Source organism: Procambarus clarkii, unplaced genomic scaffold (assembly GCF_040958095.1).
Source record: "Procambarus clarkii isolate CNS0578487 unplaced genomic scaffold, FALCON_Pclarkii_2.0 HiC_scaffold_536, whole genome shotgun sequence".
Taxonomy (NCBI): Eukaryota; Metazoa; Arthropoda; class Malacostraca; order Decapoda; family Cambaridae; genus Procambarus; species Procambarus clarkii.
Genome location: NW_027189569.1, coordinates 135,492 through 141,988, shown reverse-complemented (window position 1 = coordinate 141,988; position 6,497 = coordinate 135,492). Strand labels below are relative to the sequence as shown.

Genomic DNA, 6,497 nt, shown 5'->3' with positions numbered 1-6,497 from the left:
CAAATCGGGCCTGCATAGTAGGCCGAATACGACGTTCTGGCTACTAGGTACGACATATATATATATATATATGCGAACAAGCCTGAATGGTCCCCAGGACAATATGCAACTGAATATATATATATATTATATATATATAATATATATATTTATATATATATATTTATAATAATATGGATTAGTACTGAAATCGCATTGAAGTCACCACGCCTGGCAGGGGACTGTTTTCATACAAATGAAAGATAGTAAGTTTTCATTTTTATTTTGCCCTATGCTCAATAAGCAATTTCTGAAGAAAGATTGACAATGCTTAAATTACATTCTCTAGAAAGGCAAAGAAATAGAGGTGACATGATAGAGCTGTGAATGAATGGACATGATAAAGGGGGAATATTAATAGACTATTAAAATTATCAACACTAGACAGAACATGAAACAATGGACATAAATTGGAATAAGTTTTAGATTTAGGAAAAAGACCTGGGTAAATACTGGTTCTGTAAACAGGGTTTGAACTCATTTCTTATGTTATTATGTAATCTTAGCTATAAAATGATCTTAGACAATGGGAAACCGTACGGCAATACCTTATTGAGAAAAACGAGCTTATAATGATTAACACCATTGCACATTAGGCTTGACAGAAGGCAGCATTTGTATCCCCCTTTGCTATAAACATTAAAAATGGGAATAAACATACTATAACAGAAAACGGACTTATTCAGGGAAGAAGAATACGGGGTGACTATTAGCAATGCCTGTGCGAAATATGATGGGGCCAGGAGCCGCCTTTTAATCCCCAGGTAAGTTGATGACGTCATTGACCATTAGCAATGCCCGTGCATGGCTCACCGGGCTAACGAAAAAACATGGGGCCATAACGTGTCCCTTAAATCTCACCGGGGTAACGAAAAAACATGGGGCCATAACGTGTCCCTTAAATCTCACCGGGGTAACGAAAAAACATGGGGCCATAACGTGTCCCTTAGGAAAAGCAAAACGGACACGTTATGGCCTGGTTTACACTACTGGTGAGTGGTGACGCCTGGGTGGTGTTTGGCCGAGCTGGGTGATTGGTGACGCCTGGGTCGGTGATTGGCCGGGCTGGGTGATTGGTGACGCCTGGGTGGTGTTTGGCCGGGCTGGGTGAGTGGTGACGCCTGGGTCTGAGATTTGCTACTACCGCGGGAGTTACTCGTCAAGTAGTTAAGGTGTGTGGAGGCACTACTCGAGATGCCTCTTGTAGGGAGGTCTGGGGAAGGCTTCAGCCTGGATATTGAATGCCTTGGTCGACTTTGAGGTAGCGGTACCAGCCCAATCCTTTATTTTATATAAAAATTTAACCAGTGCCTCAAAAAAATATTCAAAATCTACCCTATCTATAGAATTTAAAATCTGCAGATTGTATCGAAATAATCGGCATAATTCAAATGCTGAATCCAGTTATCTGACACCCGACTGTAATGCTGTTTATAGTCCAGCAATCTTCCCAATACACCTGGAAGAAAAATTCAATACTCAGAATTGATATAACTAAATTCAATATTGCAACCACTATCACAAAATCTGGCCAACAAATATCATTGGTCATCGGCGTCCATCAACGTGTTTCGTCATGAACGCGTAACACAAGAATTCCAATACATGCTGAAATCTCACTGCTTCAGGAGAAGAACACTGAACTCTTCAAGTTCATTCATGTGTTCCAGTCACCATCTGTGGTCACTTTTTGCCACATGTCACTTAATTATCAAACCTAACATTCAAAATCAATGTCCAAAATGACATTCTGACAATCTTACAAATGTGTTTATTATCAATACTACTTTTAATATCACAGTTCTCAAATGAGTACGCAGCAACAAAATGTGTACATACTTCCAGCTAAGAGTATAAAGTTAATGTTGTCAACCCCTCTTGCACCAATGAATGCGGAGCAAGAAAATGACAATTATCATTTTCCAGAGCCTACGTCCTAGACACATTGCAATAACTCTCATACTAGAGAGCTCTATCTCGAGAACGGGTCCATGTGAAAAAATTGTACATTTCCACTTTAATAGAATTTCACTACTATATTTCTAGTTTTCAACATTTAGGTTTTCCAAAATTACATTCCTAGGTATTCAGAGATCTTAATTTTTTCAGAAATTGAATACAATAACAAAATAGAGCAAACATAACATTTTAACATTATTACACAACAAATGTTAAAAAAAAAATCTGTTAGACCAGTGACGTGTAGTTGATTGTAGTTTCGACGACCACAATTTTAGAATGTGGAGAATCCTCGTCCTCTTGTACACCATTCCGGTTTCTGCTGAAGAATGATAGAACTATCCGACCAGATAGCACGACCGACAGGTGACAGTCTGTGGCTGGCTGCAGCCTGCTGGGTGAACCTTGCTAAAGAGACACGGCTCAATTTTCAACTCGAGGTCACAAAACAGTAATGATGGATGAGACTGAAACAACAGGTGACCACAGTAGAACAGGACGTAGATGTACAACGGTCTCTCCCTCTCTCTCGGGACGGAAGCGGCTTCAGTGTCGTTGAGTTTATTGGAATAAGTGCACCTTAATCAAGCACCACAATTAGATGGTGAGGAATTATTACTTGACATCTTCCAGGCACCTGTAGGGTATTTCCTGGTAGGATGTGACATCCCACGGACACTTTAATGAATTTTACAAAATGTGGTGGGCAACTTTTGCTTGGTCAGTGCATACATCCCACATGACCTCTTATTAGTGTCTGGAAGAGACATGAAAAGTAATTTTGGGTAATTTACGCTATACTTCTGCTTCCTTTTAATTAAAGCCACTAATGGAGGATGGTCGACCATTTCAACATAAAAAATCTTTCCCAGCTACAATCTGCAGTTCCTCGCAACTTTTGTGCAGACTAGGAGTAATCAAATCTTTTCAAGAAATCCATACCGATTAAAATGTCTCTAGAAAACTTACTTATGTCAAAGTTATCTTGTCCCAAGATGTCTATCTTTTGCCCATTAAATTTTTGCCCAGTCAAATTATTTCCACAACTCCTAAGGTAAAATGTCTCAACTTGTTGAAGGCTGAATTTTTCGTGAAATTTCCTTTACTGCCAGTGTTCACAAATGCCGTCCATTTCGCACCTTCCCCCTTCGCTTCAAAAGTAGATCTACTGTTATGGGGGGTCTCATGGCTGCTCTGTGAGGGGTAATTAATAATTAATAATAAAGGGGAATATATTAATCGAACCTACATCCAAGAGTATCCCAGACGTAGGGATCTGAGTGTCTATCACTCTAGCAGTTCCCACCTACCACTCTTGTGGTGTCTACCACCCTTCTCTAAGGAACAGAGAAGTATGCCTCCGCAGACAGAGACATGCAACACACATAATGGGAAAATAAAACTAAGTAAGAAGTATTTGAAGGTCGGTTTCTTGGACAAATCAAGACAACATGAGATATATATTTTTGTACAAATTATAAAAGATTATTTTCATCCAAAGCAATCAAACAACTTGTTTATTATTATAAAATTTGATTGAGAAACATTTAACTGGTTTGGCTCACATTCTCTACTGATTCACGACAACTAGATTCAAAGTTTAAATTGGATTTGTCCTTACACTCATAATTTTTAGGATTTTTTTTGGAGGATATGAGGCTTTTTGTGAGGTGCCTCTCACATGTGTGTAACTTTTACTGGTTTGCCAGTTTGACCTCTCTCAAACTGCACTGCCATATCCGCTGCATTTTTGGTCTTATATTCTATTAATGCTGTTCCTTTTCTATTTTTCTGCACCATAACCAGAGCATTGATGTCTCCCCACTTATAGAAGAGTTGGTTAATTTCCTGCTGGGAATACCCTGGCCAATCGTCTGTTGACATCCACTTAACTTTAACTTTGTGACCCCGTGTGTCCATAGCTGGAGGTTCACTGCTTTTGGAGACTTTAGATGAACTCCGAAAAAGCTCTGCCCCTACCTCCCTATTTACTCGATCCAGTTCCTCCAAAATAAGTTGCTCGCCCTCCTTGTCCAATCTTTTCAATTCACGTCGAAACTGTTCTTCTTGACATATCTTGCTGTTCCCTACTGCGTTGAACACGTCGTTCCCGTTCCTCCAAATCTGACCTTAGTTTCTGTGATCTGGTAACATGTTCACGGGCTCTGGCAGCTGCTGCTTTACGACTCTTGAGGGTCTTGTCATATGCTTTACGTGTTCCTGGATCTAACAAAATCTCAAGAATTTTCTTAAGTTTGTCAAATTCATCAGTAGCGAATGGGTTATCTGGATTCTTATCCGGATGACATTTAAGAGCTCTTTGTCTGTACGATTTCTTAATCTCCTTTTCCTCGGCATCAATAGTTATCCCCAGAATTTGATAGAAGTCCAGTTTCGATAGTTTCGTATTATGTTCCTGCGACATAACGTCCTCAATGCGTCACTACCACTTTCACAAGAGCTAATATTTTCGACAGCTGCTTCTTATGTTTTATTACGCGTTTCTGGAGCGAATGATCTCTGTCCTCAGCTTGCTGTCAACAGTCATATGTAAAGACGTCAAATGTTAGTTAATTTATATCCTACGTACATCTCACTGGGAGGAGACATGTAGCATCTCTCTCAATGTAAAAACATAGTCCTGGAACCTCTGTTAATCATAATATATATAAATTATTTAGATTCAGGTTTGAACATAGGATCATAAGAATAAAGCTCTGGTTAGCCCCATTTAGATTATGCAGTTCAGTTTTGGTCGCCGTACTATAGAATGGATATAATTTCACTTGAACGTGTCCAACGTAGGATGACTAACTTAATTAAGAACATAAGAACAAAGGTAACTGCAGAAGGCCTATTGGCCCATACGAGGCAGCTCCTATTCTATAACCACCTAATCCCACTCATATACTTGTCCAACCCGCGCTTGAAACAATCGAGGGACACCACCTCCACCACGTTACGCGACAATTGGTTCCACGAATCAACAACCCTGTTTGTTGTATTTACCCAAGTCTTTCCTAAATCTAAACTTATCCAATTTATACCCATTGTTTCGTGTTCTGTCTTGTGTTGATATTTTTAATACCCTATTAATATCCCCCCTGTTATGTCCATTCATCCACTTGTAAACCTCTATCATGTCACCCCTAACTCTTCGCCTTTCCAGTGAATGCAACTTAAGCTTTGTTAATCTTTCTTCATATGAAAGATTTCTAATTTGGGGAATTAACTTAGTCATCCTACGTTGGACACGTTCAAGTGAATTTATATCCATTCTATAATACGGCGACCAAAACTGAACTGCATAATATAAATGGGGCCTAACCAGTGCAAGATATAGCTTAAGAACCACACCAGGTGTCTTGTTACTAACGCTTCGATTAATAAATCCCAGTGTCCTATTCGCCTTATTACGAACATTTATGCATTGATCCTTTTGTTTTAAATTCTTACTAATCATAACTCCCAGATCCCTTTCGCAATCCGACTTCGCAATCTCAACACCATCTAGCTCGTATCTTGTAACTCTATCATCATTACCTAGCCTCAGAACTTTACATTTATCAGCATTAAACTGCATTTGCCAATCATTTGACCATTTCAAAACCCTATCTAGATCAACTTGAAGTGATAGTGAGTCCTCCTCCGAATTAATTTCCCTACCGATTTTCGTATCATCGGCAAATTTGTAAATGTTGCTACTCAAACCTGAATTTAAATCATTTATATATATTATAAACAACAGAGGTCCCAGGACAGAGCCCTGAGGTACTCCACTAACAACATTATCCCACTCTGACTTAACCCCATTTATACTAACTCTGTTTCCTTTGGAATAGCCATGCCCTAATCCAAGTTAATATAGCACCCCCCAGTACCATGAGCTTTATTTTTTTAATTAGTCTTTCATGTGGCACTGTATCAAAAGCTTTGCTAAAGTCAAGGTACACAACATCACAATCCTTACCACTATCAACTGCCTCAACTATGCTGGAATAAAAAGTTAGCAAATTTGTTAAACATGAACGGCCATTTGTAAAACCATGTTGCGACTCATTTATTAATTTGTTTTTCAAGATGGAGACGAATTGTATTTGCAATTATTGATTCAAGTAACTTTCCCACAATAGACGTTAGGCTAATTGGCCGATAGTTTGACGCAAGTGATCTATCTCCTTTCTTAAAAATTGGTACCACATTAGCTACCTTCCATGACTCTGGCACTCTGCCTGACTCTATTGATTTATTAAATATGGTAGACAGTGGGTCGGAAAGCTCCTCTTTGCATTCTTTAAGCACCCTGGCAAACACTTCATCCGGCCCTGGGGATTTGTTTGGTTTTAGTTTTTCTAATTGTTTAATTACATCCTCCCTGGTAACTACTAAACTAGTCAACCTGTCCTCATCCACACCCACATAGACTTGTTCGGCTGAAGGCATATTGTTAAGTTCTTCTTTAGTAAATACAGATATAAAATATTTGTTAAAAATACTAC

At 39.0% G+C, this 6,497-nt stretch overlaps 1 pseudogene; it reads right to left on the bottom strand.

Moving 5' to 3' along the window:
• Positions 1-3,675: 3,675 nt before the first annotated feature.
• LOC138361636 (dnaJ homolog subfamily C member 17 pseudogene) lies at positions 3,676-4,423 on the bottom strand (annotated as a pseudogene).
• Positions 4,424-6,497: the final 2,074 nt, after the last annotated feature.